Raw genomic sequence first — 13,155 nt, 5'->3', positions numbered from 1 at the left:
TAATTTGAGAGCCCCGTTTCCAAACTAAAAGGTAAAAATTTGGTAAGACTTAAATTCTTATCATAATTGGACCATCAAGAGTGATGCACTTTTTGTGGGTGTAGCAAAAAAGTTCGTAATACAGTAGTTTTAATTTATATATACTTGGAGAGTTGATGGGGCTAATCAAGGTCCGTTGTACAAGATTACTCTATTCTATATTTGTACAAGGCCCATGAGTTCTTGGTGTGGCAGACGCACACATCTCAATCTTTTTCAGGGGCTTCGATGGTTACGTTATATAAATAGCAACGTCCAACTCTGTTGATTCTCTCACACTCAGTATTGTAACATTTGTGCTTAGTAAAACCTAGTCAGATTGTTCCCAGGCAGCGAGGCTCTTTTGACACTGGAAACATATTGTCTGAGCGTGGGAAGAGGTGTTACGAGTCTCGACGTGAATAAAGAGCAACATACAATGATCTTCGATAGTCACGATTTCGGAGCACCTTTGTATTTGTACTGTAAAAAGTGCATTGTACACTTTTCAATAGAAAATTAATTAGGTTACATGCCGATGCCAAATTCATGGAGATCACTCAAAAACTGAGCCCAGCAAAGCGGAAAAATTGATGGAATGTCTGCGCGAAGACAGACGTATACAGACAGATATACAGACAGGAGCGCTCACTACAAATAGTAAGACACATTATTTATGGACAAGTATTACATATTTTTTTCAGCCCCAGTGACTTTATTTGTCGAGTGGTGATCGCAATTTGCTCCTTTTCTGGTGGGTTCCAGAGTCTTAATGAAAATTGGGTGAAAAGGAGGGACTTTTTCGCTAATCACTAAAAAAAAGCATTAAATACACGCACATGACAAAATACTGACTGCATCCTCCTAAAACCCTTTCTTCCTCTTCCTCTAACTATACCACTAGTTATATATCTCCTCACTTTTCTCTAATTGCCTATGCTTGCTTCTCTCAATTCTTTTTTCTCTCTCTCTTTCCATTTCCGTTCTGTACCAACAACCTTAATACGTGTTTATCGCTATCTTCTCCAAACCTTCCTCTTCAATATCTCTACACTTCTTTCTTCACTTGTATATATATATATATATATATATATATATATATATATATATATATATATATATATATATGTATATATATATATATATATATATATATATATATATATATATATATATATAACATTTAAATCGTATATTTTTTCTTACCAAGTTTTTACTTTCCACATATTATAATTATTCGAGTGATGATTTTTCCATATTTTCCGCTACTCTCGCCTTCCCTTTAACCACTTCAGGACGAGTCAAATTCTCGCGCGCAGCATCGGCTGCTATATGCAAGGTCTAAATATACAGGTCAGACCGTTTGAAATCTTCTGCGCAGCTTCTGACGTCATTTGGCTGAGTCCATTTTCTCTTTGTGATACACTGAAGAAAACTGTGAAACGCCAAGGAAGACAGGAACTATAATATTTTATATATTATATATATATATATATTATATATCATATATATTATATATTCATATATATAGACAGGAACTATAATATTTTATATATATTTATATATATATTTTATATAATATTTGTCAGAATATAACTAATTGCGCGGAGCGGTGCGAGCGAAGGCAACGTCATTTTCCAACGACGGACCAGCTTCAACTGACAGCTATAGGACCCGCTAACCCCACTTTGAACAGCCAGGTGACGTTCACGGGCCCGCTGCGCCAACTCCCTCGAAATTCGGTCGGAAGTGGTTAGACCTTATATTCTTAGATCTTGGCTATATGTACAATGCATCACACTACTCGCATTATATAATATAATGTCATAGCTGTATTACTCGTTCTCTTTTACTCTCAGTAATAATAAACACAGAAAACGTGATCAAACCAGTTCACAGAATCCGGTGGTAACTCATGTACAACTACAAAAAAAAAATGTATATAATCAAGACGCCGAGGCATCCTCGTGTATCTACTCGCGCCTCATGACGGATACGTAGACGTCATCATACCAAAGTGGTTAATGCTTTCTCTTATTTCCTTTAGTATCATGGCCTTCCTTCTTACACTACATCCATTTATCATCATTTCGACTATCTTCCCATAGGCAATATTTGTATCCACTACTATCTTCACCTTTTCAGCCTTTACTTCAGTTACTTAAATTACCTGAGTCATTTTCCTTTTACCCCGCTCCAACATTATACTGAGTGCTCTGCACTAGCTTGCCCTAGTTTGCGAAGTTTGCATAATAATCATAGAGTGGTGCTTTTAATGGTGATCTGACATTCACATATCTGTGGAGTTGGAGCTAAAGTTGTTGGTGGTGAGTCACTGGCAATATGCTTATCAACGGTCACCAACATAATTTACAAGCAGACGACAGGAAAATAAACTCATGGTTGCACAGCACACAGAAGTTTCTTCCTTGGTTAATGGGAGGGTCTGATGACCACTGCTGACTCCCATGGAGCTGAGAGTTTTCATTTAGAGAAACTTGAACCAAAAAGAGGTTGATTCCTCTCCCCTGCAGGTTATTGCTTTATCTAATATGCTGATTAGACGATTAAACAAAATATTACACCAGTAATAAAGATCAAAGTCCTTACAACACTAAGTCGAAGAGAGCAGTAACAGAAGATACATACACACACACACACACACACACACACACACACACATATATATATATATATATATATATATATATATATATATATATATATATATAAAACACATGTTAAGAGTGGGTATGGAAATACACAAATCCTTCAATAATGTTCTGACTCAATTGATGCACAGGCTAAAGATGAAAATTGGCAAAGAGTAGACAGAAAAGGAAATATTTGTATAGAAGTTGGGTGTATGCGGGGCAAAAGAGGAAGACAGGGTGACCAGAGAGTTGAGTGTCAGCAGGAGTAAACTGGAGATATATCATTCATTAAATGACCACATCTAATGCACATGTGACTGATCCGAGGATATCTCAAAACTGTCCTCCAGCGCCGAATCTGGCGGTATGGGAGTAATCACGTTCTGAAAAAAAAAATAGACTTTGTGTAATTTGCTATTAGTAACAGAAGATCAGTGGGGGACTGCGAGAATAAGGTCCAAGGTGAAACTACCTGGAAGGGTAGGTAAATATCAAGGGAATTGGGAGTGGGGAGGGTATAAAATCCCATTTCTATGATGATTACATGTAAAAAGAGATACGGAAAAGATGCTGTAGTTAGTTATCTGAACTGACTACACCATAATCGGGGAAGACAAAAGACAAAACAAAGGTGGACTCATAACACTAAGACAACAGCATACCCCTCTCCAAGTAATCACTACGACTATACAGTAGAAATAATCACAGTCCAAGCGCAAATAACAAAAAATTGGGCATGTTTAGCCCCTGAGATAGAAGACAGCCTCTGTACCTCATCACAGTGGCTTGATCAGGCTTGATAATGTTGTATGAATGATGCGAAATGCATGCGAGGCATCGTCCGTGGTGCAATCGGTAGGGTTGTGGAGTCTTAAACCAGTATAACCAGCTCGATCATATTAATCATGTGTCAGTACTAAAATGTAACACTGGTATACTGTTCCTTTGATGTTTGCCATGACAGAGAGAGCTGGAGAGCCATGAAAGTGATACTTTAACAATTACTTAGACCTTCCCGGTTATCGAACCCGAACATTTCCCGTTCAATGCAAAAAAAGCTACCCACAGCTCAAAGGTATACAAACCACCCTTCACATCAGCACCCCAAAATGACACACCTCAACTCTAACCTTTTAACGACCACATACAGTCAGATTACTTAAACATACACAACCCAATAAGGCTGTACACCCAAACATCACATTGATCAAATAATCCGTTGCCCCAGGTCTCTCTCACAGGAGATTCTGAACCCCAGGGTAGTCTGCAATAGCCATCAGACTAACCCATAAACCTCTTAAGGAAGAAATACTGTGTTGTCTAGGCAGGGCTAGAGTGGGCAGTGTAGGGAATAGTGTGTCTTCTGTGTGATGGTGGCATCTGGGCGAGTTTGTTTCTGTGGGCAAGCCTATTCTGTGTTGGTATTGTTTTACTGCTAGATGGTGACCTGAACGCATTCTTGTTATTTTGTGTTTCACTTTTCTTGAGAGATATTTGTCTGTAGAGCTAATATCTGAAGAAGTTTGATATGGCCGGGAGTTTGGTCAGTCTTTGTATGTATGTTTTGTGATTTGAGTGTGAATGTGTTTCTGTATGGATGTGTTGTATAGTGGAGGCTGTTGTAGATGTTTGAGCAGTATGTTTTTTTTTCACTAATTAGGTCCTATATATGTTGTGTAATGATTTGGGTGGGTAGGATTAAGGATTCTTGCACAGATTTATGTAGGCTTCCTATCGTTTTCATGTGGTGTTCTATGGGAGGATTTTGGTTTCTGTGTGCAGATATTCTACTTGAGAGGTTTTGAGACACCTTGTTATTATTCTCGGCCTTTGTTTTGTGCGATTTCCAAGGTGTCTATGTTTTCCTTACTATGAAGAATCATATTGTGGATTCATAGTCGAGCGTCATTAGAACTTCCTTTTGTTGACCAAACCCAAGTTTACTACTTATGTATATTTTCTTGTTGATTTTCACTATGGGCTGAAGAACAGAATTCAAAAGTAAGGATGAGGATTGTAGGCTATTTTTCCAATTGAAGAATTTGCTTATTCTGTCGATGTCACAACCCACATGGTAAGCCGAGTAAGCACAGTGGTTTTTTTCTGGGATTAGGGAGCAACACAGTTCGGTAGCAACTTACACGACTAAACAACCCTATTCAGGATCCACTCTGCTCATCCAACTTGGGGAGGGGACTAGAATAAGTAGGAAGCCTCCCCAACATCAAAAGTGTGACACGAATAATAATGATACGCAAACAACAATAGGGAGGGAACAACTTATTTTCCAAATCCAAAGTCCCTCTATTACACTTCCGCCCCACATCACTGTAGATTTGTGGTTCTGTATCTACATTGATGGTACTGGTGTTTGGAGAGACAAACTCGTATAGATCTTCTTTGTTTCAATGTTCCAATCTTCTCTGGTTTATACATACATCCCATATTCTGATCGGGTAAAGATTTTTCGCGTCGGTTGGCGAGGATGACAGGAGACGTTTCTATTGTAGTGGCAGGTGTTACGGGAGTTTCCCCGAAACGCGGCGAGCCCCATTGTCCGAGCAGGTACTTTTGGGTATTGCCCCGAAAAGCCTAGTTTTCTGGTCACCGGGGACAATGAATGTCCCTTGCCGTCAGATTCCAAGGACAATAGAGAATCCCTCGAGAGTTGACTTGAAGACGTTGGAGTACATTCTTCCTCCATATACGTGCGTGCACGCGTGTGCACGCTGGACATCTAAGGGTTAACAACAGATGCTCGACTCAGCTAATTTTCATTGTCCACAGTGAGACTGATACTCATGGATGATAAGAAATTATACAAGGCCTGTGTAAAACCTTGGTATAAAGATACATAAACATAATGTTGGAATAATGGTGGTATCGGGAAATACTCATGAATAAGATTAAATAGACTTAATTGTATGAGCATGCATAAGTAGATATTATTTCCGTTCACCTAGGCAAAATGTATTTTTGTGAAGTTGTTGCTCGATTTCATAGATTATAGCGGGGTAGGGGATCTGGAGGTTTTGGTGGAGAGGATTGGTGGTGGTCCTCTATTGCAGGGTTAGTGTGAGTTTGTGAAGGAACGGTCTTCATGTCGAGACCACGAGGGACTCTTTTGATACCTTTGTGCAAGACGGTCTCTGTAAGATCGTGCAACCTGAGTGTTTTGACTTTGCTCTTTGACTCATGCCCAATGATACGATAGGGTCCAGAGAGTTTAGGAGAGAGCTTCGAGGTGAGGGTGTAGTTAAGGGTGTAAATAATGTCTCCAGTTTCAAAGGTACAAGCTCTGGCTGATTTGTTATGCAAACGGACCATTTCGTCCTTAGTTAAGTGAAGAGTATTATGGATTCTTTTGAAAAGATTATTGAAATTTGCTACTTTGACGTTGGCATAATCACTGAAATTGTAAATGGGAGGTAATTCTGAAACAAGACGGTCATATGGGAGTCTTTTGTCCGAGCCGAGGAGGACAAAATGAGATGATTCCGATATTGGCCTGCTCATGGAACTATTTATGCAAACTTGAATCATGGGGACATATTCATCCCAAGAAGGGTAAAGATCAGAAGCAAGATGTCTCAGAACATTGAGAATCTTTCTATTCAACTAAGCCGTTTGAACTTGGGTGATGAGCAGTAGTATTTTTTTTTTTTTTTTTTTTTTTTTTTTTTTTTTTTTTTTTTTTTTTTTTTTTTTTTTTTTTTTTTTTTTTTTTTTTTTTAGTAATTACAAATGTGCGAAAGAATCTGTTGAATTCAGTCCCGTTGTCAGAAATCAGAATTTTTTTTGTAGTAAAGGGGCATATGAGTTTGTCAATAAGGGTCTTTGCTACGTGTTGTGCTGTCTTGTCTGGTAGGGGTGAAAGAATACAAAATCGTGAAAAATGGTCGACACAAACAAGGGGGTATTTGTTTCCGATATGTGTAGGTGGTAACTTAAGATCACCAGCGACTGTGTCGAATGATTTAGAAGGGATAGGGTAAATTAGAATTGGAACATGACCGCTATTATGACCTTTGTGAATCGTGCACGGGTGACAAGCGTCAATGTAGGCGTGTATATCCTTCCTCTTGATTAACCAGAAGTAGTGCAATCTAGCTTGTGTAACACATTTCTTCTTGCCAGGATGTGCAGCAATGGGTGAGTCGTGTATAAGATGTAAAACTTTTGGATTGAGATCCGTAGGGACTACAAGTTGAAACATTGATCTGTTGGGTTCATGTTTGTTCGTTAGTGTTGTTTTGTGATACAGAATGTCATCAACTAACTTGTAATTGTCGAGATCGGGAGGAAAGTTTTCTGTTTCAGTTGTGTCTGCAGATCCGAGAAAGTATATGACATGTTTCCAAATATCTCTGCGCTGCGGCAACGCGCACATATGTGAGTTACTGAAACTGGGTTCTGAGTGATGGTCGCAATATGGTGACTGAGAGCTTCTACAACTAGGTTTGCTTTTCCTTGTACAAAATGAAAGGTTGGCACGAACTCTTGTATGATAAGGAACCACCGGGCAAGTTTTCCTGAAAGACTCTTTCCTTTGAAGAGGAGTAAGATTGGTTGATGATCTGTGTATATGTGTATTTCATAACCAAGGATGATCTCTTTGAAATGTTTGAGTCCGCATATAACTACTAAAGCTTCTATGTCTTTGACTGACTAATTTTGCTCGTGTCTGTTGAGTGTGGGCTCGCATAGGCAATTGGTCTGAGTTTTGTGCCGTGTCGTTGCATGAGGACTGCGCCAAGACCCGTGCAGGACGTGCATCAGTGTAGACTGTCAAAGGAAGCTTGGGGTTTGGGAAAGCATGGACAGGTGACGTGGTTGAGGCTTTAAGTCATTAAACCCTCTCTCTTGGTCAGGTGTTCAAGTGAAGGGGGTGTCCTTCTAAAGTAGCAAAGTTAATGGTGTTGTTATACTAGCGTAACCTTGAATGTAACGTCGGTAAAATCCTGACAGACCAGGAAATTAACGTATGTGTTCAACAGAAGTAGGGCGTGGAAAACCAGTGACTGCCTTCACCTTGTCCTGTGAGATTAAAATTCCTTGTGAATTAAGGACATGTCGTAGGGAGTGTATTTCTTTCTGAAGGAAGAACACTTTTTAAGCTTCAGTTTGAGACTTTTGCTAGTCGTGAGAGAGCAGTGTGTAGTGTGTAAATGTTCGCTAACGGAATTGGAAGCAATGATGACGTCACTGAGGCACATGAACACTGAATGACCTATAAGACCTGTAAGTACTGTGTGCATAAGTCGTATGAATCTGAAGGAACTGAAATGAGACCCATGGCTAGTTGTTTAAAGTGATAATGACCTGTGGGTGTGCTAAAGGTTGTCAGAGGCCTAGACTCCGGAGCAAGGGTGATCTGGATATATCCCGACATAAGATCTAAGGTTATGAACACTACGTTGTTTTCATCGACGGAGTGAAAGATATCTTGTAATACAGGGATCGGGTGTCTATCTGGTATGGTTAGCTAATTTAACTCTCTGAAGTATACTACAGGACTGAAGAAACCATCGTGTTTAGGTACAACAGAGGGAAATTCCATTCGCTGATGGATAGTTCAATAATGTCTTGAGCAATTATGTCTTGGATAAGGTTATCTCTAATCTACGTTTAATGTGTGGTATTCTGTATGCGGGAATGTAACGTGGTTTAGAGTTCTCACGAAGGGGTATATGATTCTGGATAAAATTAGTGACTCCAAGTCATGACTATTTTCAGAGCTACTTGAATTGTTTGAACGTGACATCCTTTATTTGAAGGCCAAGCTTACTTTTGAACACAACGAAAAAAAATGGCGCGGCACTGTATGTAAACAAGGATGGCGGACGCGCCTCTGTTTTTAAGATCATTCACAATTTGCATTTACTCGGCGACCTAACGTCTCTACTTTTTCATATTTCCTACTCTCCTATTTCCTTCCGAGTATTTTACACACACCAATTTCTTTATCCAATGAAGAAAATTGATCCCGGACAGAAGGCATCCATTTACATGTCACGAACTAACCCTTGCGTTGAGTTGATGTTTCGAATCTATGGTCATGATTCGAACAATTCCTACAATTCAAAGGCCAGACGATACTTTGCCCTCTTTTATGGATATATTCAACTTCTTGAATATAAAAAGTGGTGTAATAGTGCAGAGAGAAACTACTCATTACAGAAAGAGAAACATGAGAAACATTAGCAGTAATATATCCGTTGGAGAATTTTAGAGATGATAATGGGATATCCAATCAGAGTGTGGACTGATCATACAGCTATTCAGAACTTATTCAAACTTAAGAATCTTAGGGGCAGATTAACCATGTGGTTTACTACACTTCAAAGTTACGAGGTTAAGTTTAAATACATTCTAGGTAGGAAGAACGTTGCAGCAGATGCACTCTAGTATTATCAGCCAACCAACAACAGGGTTGATCAGTTTTATCTGCAGTATTAATTAACTAGTAACATCAGACGAGGAACTGATAATATGGGAACAGAGATAAGACTTGGGAAAAAGTAGCCCAGAATTTGATGAACCCTCAAAGTATTCCTCCAGAACTACCAAAGTTGTATAGAGGAATTTCATTTGAGCAATGGACTTTTATATAGAAAAACAATCCTAAGTGGGAAGGATATTTCCAGGGGCCCAGTGAATCAGTTGGCTATTCCAGAGACTCTTGTGCCAAAGGTATTAAAATTACTTCATGATAGTGATTATAGTTCTCATCCAGGAAAAGATAAAACTTATAGACAAGCACAACTTAAATACTTTTGGCCAGGCATGAAGAGAGATATTTACTTACATATTGATAATTGCTTGAAATGTGCTGAGGTAAAAGGAAATACACATAAGCCTGCTCCTATGCTATCATATCCCATACCACAGAAACCTTGGGAAAGAGTTCACTTAGATACACTAGAGTTACCTATGTCTGAAAATGAATATGACTATGTATTTGTTGCCATTGATTATCTTTCAAGATTTTGTATTTTACAACCCATTCCAAATAAGAGAGCTGAAACAATTGCTTCAGTAATATATGAACAAATCATCTGTAATTTCACTACTCCCAAGATCTTAGTTTCAGACAATGGTACTGAATTTAACAACAAAATCTTGGAAGAATTATGTAGGTTATTTAAGATAAACAAAATTAATATTCAAGTCAATCATCCTCAGAGCAATGGAGTTGTAGAAAGGTTAAATAAGAAAATTATCACTTGTCTTAGAGGTTTGATAACCCCACATAATATAACTTGAGATACTTGGATTCCTCATGTTAAATGTGCACTCAATAACCAAATCAATACAGCTACAGGTGAAACTCCATACTACATTATCTGTGGGGAAGATAAAACTCTCCCATACAAAATCTTAATTGCAGAACCGAAGCCAGTGTACAACATAGATGATTACATCTCAAATAGGATACATACATTTCAAGCCATGGTCATGGCCAAAATGCATACAATCTATAATAAACTCTCACTGAGATACTCCAGTCTATATAGAATAATTGATTATGCAGGTGTAAATAAATACAAGATCTTGCACTTAGAAACTAGGGAAGTGTCAGTTAGACACATAGATGATTTAAAAAGGACTAAGGTAGAACTTAATATGATGATAATTGTGACAATGATGACTGTAAGACAACAACTCTTTTTGAGGAAGAAGAAAAACAAGATACCCACTATATACATTCTTAGAAAAACTTTGAGTTCTGAAGGGTATCAAGAATATGTTGATACTATGTATAAACTTAATATTAATACAACCAACTTTTACAGATGAAGACTGGATTTATAGAATTTATATATATGGTGTATGCCTGGGATTGGAAACCTGGAACCTTGGCAATGTATGAAAACAATGCCATTATGTATTGTAAGATCATGCTTTTCTTTTTGTGTTTCATGAAGCATTGAATAATTCTTGTGAAGCTTCACTAGTTAAGAATGTCTGTAATGCTGAACTGTCACTACAAAAAAATATTTGTAAACCAGATCACTCATAGTAATATGGGAAATTCACATTTCCTTCTTTTTCCCAAACAAAACCAGAGTATCTATTATCTGTCCTGAATTAGGTCCTATATTAAAATCAGTTGAAGGTACTATCTCAGTTCCTGACAAGTGTGAAATTCATGCAGGGACACTCTCCACTATTGCTAACACCCTTAATACAGTGCATATAATCAATAAAATATACCTCATATCATGATTACCTTACCAGAAAATTCACCACCTTTAAAAATATGAAAACAACCTCCATTGAGATCAAACATAAACAACTCTTCTGATAATTATGTTATATTTAAACTGTTCTTTTCCCCTTAGTTGTTGCTGCCTTAACATCATTTATTGTAATCAGAAAGATGAAGACATCAAAAACTATTCAACTCTTACCAGCATAATATCGTAGTATGCTGGAGCCCTGTAAAAGGGTAGTAGAAAATGGTTGGTCAGGACAACCAAGTGGTAGCTGCCAAGCCCTGTAAGAGGCTGGTAGAAAAGAGGGTAGAAGACAGTTGTTACATTTTATAGATATGTTTAATAATATAACTAAGCAAGTGAGAGAGCAAGCAAGGTGCCTAAGTCCACCTTTCCACCTTGTGGAGGCTCGAGTGTATTGCTGATATGACATTCCTTTGTGACCTAAGTGAGAATTATGCAGAGACTCAAGATTATTTTAAGTAAACAATATTACCATATAGACTTGTAACAATGAATCTGATTGGTGAAAGGGTGGAGGAAATTCAATTGGTTCACAACTGTAATATCACGCCCTTTGGGGAGGATCTTCAATATAAAGTTAAAGATCATTAGACTAATAAAATAACATAGGATATTGCATACATGCCCTCAGGGGATTCCTTTGGAGCATGTAGTATAAGAACTAACTGATGAAAGATACAGAAAAAAAAATAATAATAATTCTCCTGGACAGAAGATTATAACTAAAGGAAGAGAGTTGCTATATTCATAAGTGAGGAACACAAGGGCGACAAGAGTCAAGAGGACTAACAGTGGCAAGAGAGGTAACAGTGGGAAACACAGTGATAACAAGGGATAATGGGGTGAAAGTGGCAAAAATACAATAAAAATTTTAAAATGCTTAATTTGTACTGGTAATAATCTGGTGGTTTTTATTCTGTTTTCTTTTTTCTCATATTTGATGTGTCTTTTAGATTAAATATGTGAATGGATGGCAATATTCCTTGATGGGCAATTTTTTTTGTTACAAGCAATTGTCCCAGTGCCAATGTTCCTAGCACCCCCTCAAGCAGCACAGACTCTAAATGAAATCCTGGGTGACAAAACACTAATACCTCTATTGTCTCCATATTTTCCTACAGAAAACAGAGCTATCAACCAAGCTATAAATAACCTTGACTAACTAAACCAATATTTGAACTATAAAGTAATGCAAAACTGCAGCACGAGATTGCCCATAAGGTTAAAAGCACTGGTAAACTATAATCCAAAACAGCATTAACTCATATGTAATGGTTATTGTTGACATTGGTTACTGGAGGTAGGTATCTGATAAATCACAGCTTTTCAACACCCAAAAGGCCAACACCTTACATGAGAATTTTTTTTATAATTTCTATCAATTTCCACCGAATATTCAGTTTCTGTCATCTCAGCAGGGAGCATACATGGTTCAAAGTCAGAATACAACAAAAATTTGTCATTACTTACCGGCATTCACTCAGTCTAAATTTTCAATCAATTTTTCATTCCTTTCTCACATGAAAAGTGTTTATATCTATTCAACTACTAACTACTCTAGCTTTGCCTGCCAATGTCAAATGAACTGCCAGTGCCATTTGTCTGGTTTGACACTTGTTAGTTTATGTCAAATTTATATATCTTTCTTCCACGTTTCATATTCTATTTCTGATCTCAATTGCCGAGTACTGATGTCATCATAATTGCAGCGAGTACAGCAACCACAATCAGCTACCAAAATGTTATTGTACTTAGGTTATCCAGTAGACCCACAGTGGCTGATGGTCCTTGATCCCTCCCACAGAACTCTCTAAAAAAAACTGTTGTATTAATGTGGGGCTGTTTATGTCATACGAGTGGTACAAAGAAGAGAAGTAAAGCATAAGATAAAGGAGACAAAGAGGAGAGATGTGAAATGGGGTAAGACTATCACAGAAAATTATGAAAGTAATAAACAAAAAATTGGAAAGAAATTAAGCGAGGAAGAGAAGGCGAATCAAGTAGAGAAGAAAAGATAACAGGTGCAGATGGAGAGATGATAATGGAAGAGAAGGCAGTAAGAGGAAGATAGGCAGAGCATTTTAGGGAGTTGCTAAATGTGAAGAGGATAGAGAGGGAAAGGTAGTTGCAGTGGGAAGCACTAAGAAAACCACCGTGATGAGTGAGGAAAATGGAGGAGAAATAAGGAAAGATGAAGTGAAGGCAGTTGTTAAGATGACAGTAGGTAAGGCAACTGGGCT

The sequence above is a fragment of the Oratosquilla oratoria genome, chromosome 9, assembly GCF_046742065.1.
Source record: "Oratosquilla oratoria isolate Oo_2021 chromosome 9, ASM4674206v1, whole genome shotgun sequence".
NCBI classification, from domain to species: domain Eukaryota; kingdom Metazoa; phylum Arthropoda; class Malacostraca; order Stomatopoda; family Squillidae; genus Oratosquilla; species Oratosquilla oratoria.
The sequence above is the reverse complement of the archived record's forward strand: the minus strand, read 5'-3'. Positions refer to the sequence as shown.